Source organism: Equus caballus, chromosome 30 (genome assembly GCF_041296265.1).
Source record: "Equus caballus isolate H_3958 breed thoroughbred chromosome 30, TB-T2T, whole genome shotgun sequence".
Classification (NCBI taxonomy): Eukaryota; Metazoa; Chordata; class Mammalia; order Perissodactyla; family Equidae; genus Equus; species Equus caballus.
Genome location: NC_091713.1, coordinates 8,720,238 through 8,732,376, shown reverse-complemented (window position 1 = coordinate 8,732,376; position 12,139 = coordinate 8,720,238). Strand labels below are relative to the sequence as shown.

Sequence of the window (12,139 nt, the reverse complement as noted above, 5' to 3'; positions counted from 1 at the left end):
TCTATCATATTCCTTTTTTTCCCCCAATGATGAAAATAAATCTTTTTTTCTTTTTGGTTTTTGAGATTTTTATCCAGAAAATACATGCAGGTAGTTAAATAAGTTAATACCAAGTTCATATATCTGAGTCATCTATTAACAGAATAAACTGAAATAAGTAAAATATAGCAAGGCAGGGGGAGGGACAGTGTAGGTCAGGGTGGCGTGGGGCAGTTTCTACCACAGTTTCCGAGCGGTCAAGAAAGACCTCCCCAAGAAGGCATTCCTGGGAGGTGAAGGGGTCCACCATGTGGATAGTCAGGAAAAGAATGTTTCAGGGAGCGGGTGAGCAAGTACAAAGAGTAAATGAGGCCACGTGCCTCCTCTCAAGTGAGTGTATAGCAAGAAACGAGACATTTTTAGGGTACGCTCTGATTTGCATTCTCAGGTAGATTTGTGGGGATCATTGAAAATAGAGCAGGCAGTACCAGAGAAGGAGCAGTGTGGGATTAGGATAGATTCCACGAGGGTGGGAAGCATTGCCTAATTTAAAACTACAATAGCAGTTAATGGACAGAGGATTGAAAACAGCAGAGGAAATGGCGAGATTTAGAAAGTCTCTCAGAACTCTGAATAGAAGACTCAGTGCCAATATCCAAAAGGATCAAGTGCTAGGCAGAATTTTTAAAATTAGGGACATTCAACCAAAGCCTGATTTAACTTTCAAATTTTAAGGATAAAGCAAAAAATCCTACAGATACACACAGGAAAAAAGTTACTTAGAAGAGAACAAAACCAAGCTGACTTCAGACTTCTCTTTCATGACCCCAAAGCCCTAATAAAATGGAGCATTATCTACAGAGTATTGAAAAGGAAACCGTTTGTCTGAATACCAAAGCTTCCCAATTTGTCGTTCATGTGCAGAAGGACACGGACAGTATCCAGGTAGCTTTGGAGAGCTAAAAGATCACTCAAGAACTTAAGAATGGGGAGGACAGTGTCAATGAAAAGCCATGGGCATCAAGAGTCAGTTAACGTAGCTAAATCCTGTTATATGTATATGGTTGAAAACAATGCCAGTATCCAGAATGACTCTTCAAAGAGAATGAACATGATATTAAAAAAATTGTCTCAGCTTATACTGACCAAACCCTGGGTGAGAGGGAGGAGGTAAAAGCATACCTACACGGAGGAGGCAAGTCAGTAGATACAACTGATTCTCGTTGATATTGGGAAATTGTATTGGAGTGTATGTGCAAACTTTTCTTTCATGTAAATATAAGTACTTTTGGGATAAAGTCTTATCTAGAGGGGAAACAGCAGAGAAAACATAGTCCATATGGTGTAAGAGCGAAAACAAAAAGAAAAATGAAGAACAGTAGGACCAAGCATATAAATTATGAAATGACGGTAAATAAATAAAATCCCTTATTAAGCTTAAATGTGGGTATAGTGTCTTTTGCCTTAGAAATTTTAAATTACATGTGGTCAAAAGTGTCGTCGTTTTATGACCTTTCAGCTTCATGTCATCCCTAGAAAGGCTTTCCCTGCTCTCAAATTCTAGAAATAATCTTCATGTTTGTTCCCAGTTGGAAAGCTAATTATCCCAACACTATTTATTGGATGATCCATGGTTCCCCACGTTAATTGGCGGTACATACCACCTTTATCTTGTACTAAGTTATCTTGGATATATAAGTCTATTTCCTGCATTTATTTAGTTGCCTCTGTCTTGCACCATTATCAGATGTTTAATTGCAATATTCTAGTGTGTTTTGATCTCTGGTGATGCAGGTTTCTCTTATGCACTTTCAAAATTTTCTTTATTTTTTCACATTCATTTTTCAGATTAAATTTAGAATCAGTGTGTCAAAAAAAGAACTAACTGAAATTTTAAATGTAGTAATACTAAATTGTGAATAATTTGGGGGGAGAATTGAGATTTATAATATCGTGTCTTCCCATAGTAACAGGTAACCATTTGAGTGTTTTTTGTGTGCCACCATTTCTCTAACCCATTCCCTCATACTGTTATTCCTTAGGATGGTGAGACTGAAGCTTAGTTGAAGAAGCTGCTCAGAATCCTGCCGTAAGTGGTAGAGCATAGTCTTGAACCAAGAGCTGACACTGCAATCTGTGCCCTTAACCACCACATTACATTTCTCCTTCTCCTCCCATCCCTGGAAAGTGCTATGTTTCTCTATTTATTTGTCATAATTTCACACCCCTGCCTAAGTTAATTTCCACTGTGCTGTCTGGAAGTCATGAATGGGCAGTTACCAAAAAATCCCCTATATCCTAAACCTTCTCTGTGAATATTTCTATTTTTTTTTAAAGACTTTATTTTTTTCCTTTCTCTTCCCAAAGCCCCCCAGTATATAGTTGTGTATTTTTAGTTGTTGGTCCCTCTGGTTGTGGCATGTGAGATGCTGCCTCAGCATGGCCTTATGAGCAGTGCCAGGTCCACCCCTAGGATTCAAACCGGTGAAACCCTGGGCCGCCAAACAGGGTGCACGAACTTAACCACTTGGCCATGGGGCCGGCCCCTCTGAATATTTCTGTGATGGTCAGTTTTCTGTGTCAGCTTGACTAGGCCAAGCTCAGACCCAGTTTTTAGTCAAACACCAGTCTAGCTGTTGCTGTGAGGGTATTTTTTAGATGTGATTAACGTTTAAGTCAGTGGACTTTGAGTAAAGCAGACTATCCTTCGTAATGTGAGTGAGCCTCATCTGCGCAGGTTAGGGCCTTAAGAAAAAAGACTGAGGCCCTCTAAAGAAGGAGGAATTCTGCCTCTAGACAAGCTGCAGCATCAGCTCTTCCCTGGGCCTCCAGCCTGCCAGCCTGCCTTGCAAGTTTCATAGTGAGCATCCCTCACAGTTGAGTGAGCCAGTTCCTTAAAATGATCCTTCGTTTACTCCTCCCCTCATCTGAGTTAGAGTCTGTGTTCTTCCATTGTAATCATTCCGTCTGTCATACTGTCTGGCAACCTTAGTTAAATTGAACTGTCAGCAGCTGAACACAGCTAGAGAAAAACACACAACCAAAGTGACTAATCTCACTTTGAAATCGTGACCACAAACCCCATGAGGACCCTAAATGCTGTCTGGCAGTGCTTCCCCACTTCTCTGGTCAACTGACTTTCCCACTCTCCAAGACAACTACAGTATTTCATGCTCTCCCCGGTCCTTCTCTCAGCAGATGACCTCACTGCTTATTTCATTTTTTTCAAAAAAGGAGCAACTGAAGAGAATTTTCTCTACCACCGCTGTACTCCTGTAGTCTGCCCTTCCTCCCATTACATGGAATAGGAATGCATCGCCTGTGTCCCTGTCTGAGGTCTCGCCTTCCACTCTGTGCTGGTTCCCATCCTCTCCTCTGCAAGGACTTCTCTCAGAATTGTCACCAGTCTCTTCTGCCTTGTCAGTTTTTCCCCTCTACTGTGTCATTCGTCAGCAAAGGAATATGCTGTCATATTTTTCCAGTACTTGTCCATTTGAACTGAGGAGAATTAGTGGGACACTTCAATATTATCTCCATTTACCATCTGCCATAAGATACCATGCTGGAGGGTTTATGTTTTTTTAAATCAACTTCTTTTACTTTTAAAAGGCTAACTTTTAAAAGTAAAAGTATTACTTTTAAAAGGCTAACAAATAAGAAAGGAAGCAAGAGCTGTGATGTTTCAGTCCCCATTCATTCTGACCTGTTGCCATTTTATCTGTGGGTATCAAACAGTAAAGCAGCTGCATAAATTTTTAAGTTCCTCACTGTGCAGTGAGCTTGAGGGCAGAGACGGTGTCTTCCTCTTCCCTTTATTCACAGAGCTGGGTACATAGTAATTACTTTAAAAAGATTTGTTGGACTCGCCTGAAGTTCCCCTAGGACTTGTCCTGAAACAGTTCCTTTCTCCACTGTGTCATTTTGTTCGTTGCTGCTGCCTGCAAGAGGGTGTGGAAGTGTGTTGCTGGACCCCAGTGATGGCTTATGTGTTTCAGCCCTTTGCCTGGCCGCTCCCCTCCAGGGGCCTGCTCCTCCCTGCTATCCTGGCAGATCTGCCTAGCCTATCAGGTGGCAGATAAGGGCCCCCACCACCTTCCCTGGTTTACAAGCATATCCATGTGAGAAAGAGTCACAGCTGAGGCAGGGCAGCAAGAAGCTGTACTCAACCTTCTGCTCCTTGGTCAAGCTTGCTGTCTGGAATCTGTTAGAATAAATTCTTCATGGTATAGCCTAGAATCAATACTGCATGGATTTGTATCCTACTGCTGCGACGTTGGGAAAGTTACTTAACTTCTCTGTGCCCCTGTTCCTTTCTAAAATGGGAATAGTGATATATTTAATGCTCATAGAATTATTGTAAGGATCATGTGAGTCAATTTACTTAAAATGCATAGACTGGTGCCTGGCACATGATAGGTGCTAGAAAGTGTTAGCTGTTGTTACTGCTAGTGTTGTTATTTGCAGGATTATGGAAGCTAAATGAACTCCCATTTGTATGCTTTCAGCAGTTGCAACACTTAGTCACTTAATCTTTGGAATTCCCTCACTCCATCTAGAGAAGTGTTGTACTACAGAGAACAAGGTGGTGCCTGAATTGAAGCCTTGAAAGCAGGCTATTGTCTGTTTGACACAAGCTCTACAGTCTCCCTCATAGTATGCATGTAACATTGGGGTTAATTGTGTAGCCATTTCCCTCCTTGTAGAGTGAGAGCTGACAGACAGCCTGTCTTCAGCCGGTTGAACTTAGTGGAACCAATTGATAAGTCTTTTTGAAAATAAACAATTTAACCTGAGATTGTTTGTAGACCATAGTGTGATTATAAATGGTAGGTCACTGTCCAACAATATGTTAAAAGAATCGCCAGATAAAGAATTTAATATGTTAGTTGTCACCAGCAGTTCTCAGTATAATCTGTTGTGTTTTCTAGTTTGCTGCACAGTATTAAAAAAGTTGTCTGGTTGAAGTACAGTTAAAATTCTAGTTTCCAAAAGGAACGTATCCTAGATTTTCTGTCTCCTTCAGATAGGAGGGTTAGTTGTATTTCCCAGAATAGGAGGTCTCTACGTTAGTAAATTAGTGATCAGGTGAACACTTACATGGCATTTAGGCAAATAGTAGGTGATAGCTGTTTTACTTGTCATGGTACATGAGGGGTCACCATAATTTAACATGTAAGGAAAAATGAATTAATAGTGATAATCTCCATCTTGCTCTGAAGTTGTTCAGGATACTTCAAGATCTTTTGAGGAGAATCAAGACCACATAAGGCTCTCTCTTAGGAAATAGAGTCGTGTGCTAGAGAAAGCAGTCGGTGAAGGCTAACAAACCTGGTCTCTGTTGACAGCTTAGCCGCTTATTATGTGACCGTGGCAGATTACTTGCCTGAACATTCCTAAAGTGATTTACGTATTTTACGTGGACTGTTATCATGATGAAAGACAGAATAAGTGAAAGCATGTTGAGAGTGGCATCCAAAAAATGAGTTATTAATTTACTATATATGCACATATTTCTGTTTTAACACTTATCAAATTGTGATTGATTGTTTACATTCCTAATGAGTTCCTTATGGACAAAGACTGGATTAATTATCATTGTATCCCCAGTGTCTAGCAGAGTCCCTGACACACAGGAGCTTGTGCGTATATTTTATTGACTCAGAGTTGTCTAAATTGCTTTATTTATAGCTTTGCTGGTAAGTAAACATTTAAAATGAGATTTAAACTGAGATGCAATTTAGGGGATCCTCCCAGAACAGCTTTCTCCTGGACCAACTAAGAGATACATTTTATATCATACCCATTATATACACAATTAAGTGGAACTAAATGTTCAGGAAACACCTTGCTATGTGTGATGTCCTCGAAGTTCTATTCCGTTATTTTTCATTCATTTAAAATAATGCTGGTGCCACTCACTGAAATGATTTCAGAATTCTCTAATGGATTGCATCCTTCAGTTTAAGAGGTACCTCTCAAGAAGGCAAGCTTTCTGAGAACAGGAACTTCATCATGTTGGCGTCTGTGTTGCTAGTACTTGGCACATTGGAGGCGTTCAATAAATATTTCTTGAATAAGTGAAAGAATGGAGATGCTCTTTTCCATAGGTCACGTTTAAGAACATGAGAGAGGGGAAAGCATTACATAATCCTTGCTGCATTTCAGCTCAGCAAGTATTTGAGTGCTCTACTAGGTGTGATACGGTATACTAAGCAACATAGAGGATACAGAATTGACTAAGGCTTGTTCTTAGACCTCATGCAGTTTAGAGCCCAGTCGAGGTTGATAGTCTAGCATAAGTACGCGTCCTTAAAAGAAGTGTCAGGATTTCACCAAAATATTTGACAGCAGCCATAGACACAACTAAAGTAAGAGCCTGATAGGAGAGATTTGCCAAAAACTTGGTTTTCTGGTATAGGTGTGGTATCAGGACCAAGAATTGACAGTACGCTGTCCCATCTATTTCTTTCTTTCTTTCTTTCTCTTTTCTTTTCTTTTTTTTTGAGGAAGATTAGCCCTGAGCTAACATCTGCTGCCAACCCTCCTCTTTTTGCTGAGGAAACCTGGCCCTGAGCTAACATCCATGCCTATCTTTCTCTACTTTATATGCAGGACGCCTACCACAGCATGGCTTGACAAGTGGTGCCATGTCCGCACCCAGGATCCGAACTGGCAAACCCCGGGCCACCGAAGCGGAACGTGCGAACTTAACCGCTACACCACCAGGCCGGCCCCAATGTCCCACCTATTTCTTATCACTAGTAGAGTCAAACTGTGGGTTATAGAAAATAGGTTTAGTCTTAAAAATATTCAAGAAGCATTTGGTTCGCTGTTGATTTGACTTTTTAAAATCTATTCTCCTTTAAATAATTTAACAATTCACAGTGATCCTGTGTCTAGCTTGTTGTGGGTCCTAAAAATTAGATCCTTTGGTAAACATGATAATTTGTTTTTGAAATTTAGTTTGCCTAGTCGATAAAGAGTAGGAAACTTTAGCTGTATACAAAATGCATAGCACAACATTTTCCTTGGTTTTAGGTTATTGTGTAAACATGTAGTGCATGCTTCTGACACGCATGAGTTCAGGACAATGCTTAGGAGGTTTTCAGACTCGAAGTACAGTCTTTAAGAAGGCCAGCCTCGGGGCCGGCCCCGTGGCCGAGTAGTTAAGTTCACGCGCTCCACTGCAGGCGGCCCAGTGTTTCGTTGGTTCGAATCCTGGGCGCGGACATGGCACTGCTCATCAAACCATGCTGAGGCAGCGTCCCACATGCCACAACTAGAAAGACCCACAACGAAGAATATACAACTATGTACTGGGGACTTGGGGGAGAAAAAGGAAAAAAAAGAAAAAAAAGGAAATCTTAAAAAAAAAAAAAAAAAAGAAGGCCAGCCTTAGGCTAACCTTAAAATTTATCATCAGAACTGGGACTTGAGTGTGAAAGAGGGTACAGGGTGAATAGTTTGCCGACGTAAATTGGGACTGTCGCAGCTGACTGGAAAGTGTGGCTACCGTAGCTGTAGTGCGTGTGTTTATGTTTGGCTGCATTGTCTCAAAGAGAGGAAAAGAAGCTGGCAGAACATTTACAGAACGTGGAACACTGTTCACTGAGAATTACTGCAGGTGTTCTATAATCGAGAGAGATTACTTTCAAAGATTGAAGCTTAATACCTAATGTTATCAGCAATTTATAAATAACGTAATGAAAATCTTTTTGTTATATAAAGGTTTTTTGTTTCAGCCTTAGAAAGTGAGTGATGTTTTATTTTAGATAATACTCTCTGGTAGTGAAAAGACTGGACGTTTTCTTAGAAATAATATGAATAGAATCTATATGGGCTGCCATCTTTCTCATGGTATAAAGCAGGTTAACAGACATCGTCCTGAATGTTGATAATTTCATCTTTAAACGATACTAGAATACCTCAGTCAGTTCATTCAGTGAGTTTTTATTGACTCTTTGCTTTATGACTAACCAATGCTAAAGCCCTATAGATAGCATTTTAATGTGATTTGCTATAAAGTAGTGTTTGTCCTGAGATTACTTAGGACTCAATCCTGTGGTAGCAAAAAGATAGCATATGGTAGTTTAACAGTGTGAACAGTTTTATATGCAAGGCACTATAGTAACTGTCCCATAGTCTTCACTATTCACAGTTTATTTGAAGTTTTTGTTTGTTGGGGTGTTTTTTTTTTTTTTTTTTTTTTGGTGAGGAAGTATGGCCCTGAGCTAACATCTGTTGCCAATCTTCGTCTTTTTGCTTGAGGAAGATTGTCACTGAGCTCACATCTGTACCAGTCTTCCTCCCTTTTGTATGTGGGACGCCACCACAGCATGGCTTGATGAGCAGTGTGTAGGTGCATACCAGAGATCCACACCTGTGAACCCCAGGCCGCTGCCCAAGCAGAGTGTACAAAATTAACCGCTGTGCTACCAGGCCGGCCCCTGTTTGGGATTTTTAACTCAGTTATTGAAATGCTTTCTCTATTCCCTAAGCACCTTTTTGTTGGAAGTAAGTAAAACACTTGCTTTAATCTGCGTGAACACTGGTTCTAGCTTTTTAGGGGAAACATACTTTATGCTTACTCAGATCATTATCTGCTACCTTTGAAGGAAGTCAGGCCCAGGCCCTAAGTGGTTATATTAAGTGTTTGAAGTTCCAGACTAGGGAGATAGCATTTATCATCATTGTTGCTTTCAAACAGGAAACATAAAATTTTATTAAATTGATAAAGCAAATCATTGACTAAAATGAAGTTTAATGAAAGTTCTCTATCAGAAGAATACGTTAACATTTTAATATATGACTGTAATATAGCACTGTCAGTTCACTTCTGTGCACAGTGCTTTAAAATAGTCCATGGAGAGGCCAGCCCCGTGGCCGAGTGGTTAAGTTCGCGTGCTCCACTGCGGCGGCCCAGGGTTTCGCTGGTTTGGATCCTGCGTGTGGACACGACACCACTCATCAAGCCATGCTGAAGCAGCATCCCACATGCCGCAATAGGAAGGACCAATAACTAAAAATATGCAACTATGTACCTGGGGGCTTTGGGGAGAGAAAGGAATCAAATGAAACCTTTAAGAAAAAGTAGTTGATGGAAATATTTAGGCCAATTTTTGCATTGAGGCAAGACTGTGCTCAAAAGTACTCGTACTTATTTATATGTTTATTGCCTTCCCATGTTTTTTAAGATGGTAATCTTTCTATGAATTGTTTCCTCGTACCTTTTAGTATATTAATACTTGAGAGTGCTTTGAGGAGCATTCTAGACTTCGGTGACACTGGTTGTATCAGAGGTGGTCAAGCGCGGGTCAGTGGTTCTTCCGTGGCCCTCTTCTGTGTGGGTACCATCTCTCTGGACTTAGGAAGGACCAGGCTGTCAGGTCCTAGCAGCAAAGTGAGATGTGGTTCTGCAGCCCTCTGCTCGTGTCCCTCATGAATGTAGAAGCGTCCCATAAAACCCCTGCCTCACGTGCAGAGACCTTGCCTCACATCTGCACTAGTCAAGACCGTAAGCAATTGCTCGTAGGCGTCTTCAAGCAGAGTCGAATTAACTCTGCCGTTGTTTGCTGTTCAATTTAGTGAGTCACTCTTGCTGGTAATTGGACAGCAGCTCCCAGAGATGCTTGAAACCTCTGAGAATTAACAGATGCCCAGAGCTCATTTGTTCATTCGCACATGCGTACAGCCCTTTCCCAGTATGTAGAACAAAAATCTTAGGGAGCGAATGTATTGTCAATAGTATACATGTTTGCCGCTACTAACACTTCATGGCAAGCGCTCTTCTGAGTACTTTCTATGTATTCATTCATTCAGTCCTCACAATAGTCCTCTGTGGTAGATACTGTTTATTATCCCCTTTTTATAAATAAGGACAGAGAGGATAGTTATCTTTCCCCAGGTCACACAGCTAGTAAAAGGTGAAGCCAGAATTTGAACCAAGGCATTCTGGCTCCAGGATCTGAATTGGAATCAAACACTTTTTGAAACAGATTGGGTACCTTAAAAAGTTATCAAATATGTACAAAGAAACCAAGGCAAAGAACCCCAGTCTCCTGACACTCAGCCCAGTGTCTTTTCCACTATAGTTCAAGTGCTTCAAATTGTGTAATTTGTGATACTTGGACCAATGTTTTTTATCCAAGTAATAATCTCTGAAGTGAAATTCAAATATAACAGCAGCAATGCCTCTGTGGTCTAAACTGGAACAGAGGAACATTGTGGGCTTTCCCACTGACTCTAAAGGAGAGAGCACCTTGGACTAAGCTGACCGAACGATGGCCTCATTCTAGAGGGTTTAGATAGGTGGTGGACATGAGAACTTGGCTGCTTTTTCATGATTTGAGAGAATATTTTGTGGTAGCGTCTGACTGGTTTACTGTTTTCCCTTGGTGTGTTAGGAAGGGTTTGAGAAGAATCAAGCTGTAAAGTATCGAATGAAAACATCTGATTTCTCATGCAATCCCTGAGGGAGTACGTAGTTGTCAGCACTGGATAAACCTGGATAGACAGCCTCCTTTAGTGGCTCTGCCCTTGGCTGTTGTGTCATTGCTCCCTCACACGGCATGGCCTCTGTGGAGGAACTTTCCCTGAAGGCTGGCCCCGCATCCTGAGCTGTACCTCCGTCCCAGCTTCTGCAGTTCTCTTGGAGCAGTGGTTCGTAAACTAGTCTCCTCGACACTGGTTGTCCTACCCTGGCCCAAGCTCCAGGAATAAAAGTGGTCCTTTCCCAGTTCACATAAAAAGCTAAGCTTTTGGATGAATTGTCCTGAATTATCCATTTTTCCCAAGTATGTATTTTTAAACTTTTGGCATCTGCTACTATTTAGACAACAAAATCAGTGAAGACATATCCAAGAAAAATTAACAGAAATGTTGCTAACATCCAGTCATGTCTGATTCAGCAGCTTGTTTTGTTTGTTTGTTTTTGGTGAATACGTGTTCTTGGCTGTGATTTCATGTTGCATATTTAGGATGTATGTTCTGTTAGAAAATCTCTGCTCTGCAGAACGGTGAATTCCACACAGTGAGTCTGAGCAGCTCTGGCGAGCCTTGTAGGGAGGTTTTTGCCCCAGAGATGCATGTGAAATGTTTGATGGCGGTAAATAATTTTTTAAAATAATGATAAAGGATGGAAACAGTGTTAGAGAAGCATTGAGAAACACTACTGTTAATTTAAAAAATCTTAAACTATGAGAGGATAGCAGTTACTTCAGCATGATTAACTACCCACAGCCAATTATTGTAGGGCAGTTTCACAACTGAAATTATTCAGTGAAAGGCTTAGTCTTCATTACTTTTTTGTTTGTTTAGAGTTGTCTCATTAAATCTCCACTTAAAATGGGCATCGTGCGTGTTGTCTGCATGGCCTTGGCAGGACTTTGAGGTGGAAGGACTCGGTAAGGCATGCTGACCTTGCGTCAAATGCCTGTCCCCCACATGCAGCCTGCCCAGTTTTTAAAGATTGAGCCTTCCAAGTGTGTTCTCTAATAATAGAGCTAGGAAGCCCCAACAGGAGCAGAAACATTTGGAGAGCATCTGTCTCCCTGACCAGCTCTCCATGGAAGATTTACCGTTTTCTTCAGAATCCATTCAGAAAAAACCCACAACAAACAAAAACGTATAATTTACTTTATAATGTAAATTCTAAAAGTTTCTTCCGTACTATCTGCTGTTAATATATGAAGAGGTGGCTGACCCTAATACATATACAGACAGTCCCTGATTTCCAGTGGTTTGACTTAGATTTTTCTTCTTTATGATGCTGTAAAAGCAGTACCGTTCATTCAGTAGAAACCGTACTTGAGATTGTGAGTATTGATCTTTCCCTGGGCTGGCGATGTGCAGTCCAAGCCTCTTTTGAGATGCTGGGCAGCCGCAGCTCCCACTCAGCCACGCCATCACGAGAGGAAACAACTGCTACACTGACGGCCATTCTGTTTCCACTTTCAGAACAGTATTCAATCAATTACATGAGATATTCAACACTTTATCATACAATAGGCTTGCGTCAGATGGTTTTGTCCAACCGTAGGCTAATGTATGTGTTCTGAGCACGTTTAAAGTAGGCTAGGCTAAGCTACGATGTTTGGTAAATTAGTATTAAATGCGTTTTCAACACAATATTTTCAGCTTACAGTGGGTTTATTGGGACATA

At 41.0% G+C, this 12,139-nt stretch overlaps 1 protein-coding gene across 4 annotated transcripts in view; it reads left to right on the top strand.

Moving 5' to 3' along the window:
* DESI2 (desumoylating isopeptidase 2) overlaps nucleotides 1-12,139 on the top strand; it is a 55,461-nt gene that overhangs the window by 8,256 nt on the left and 35,066 nt on the right. Inside the window, exon 2 of one of the 4 annotated variants that reach the window (XM_070255568.1) lies at nucleotides 2,022-2,068. The gene's annotated coding sequence lies outside the window, so the exon portion shown is untranslated. 4 annotated transcript variants of the gene reach the window in all.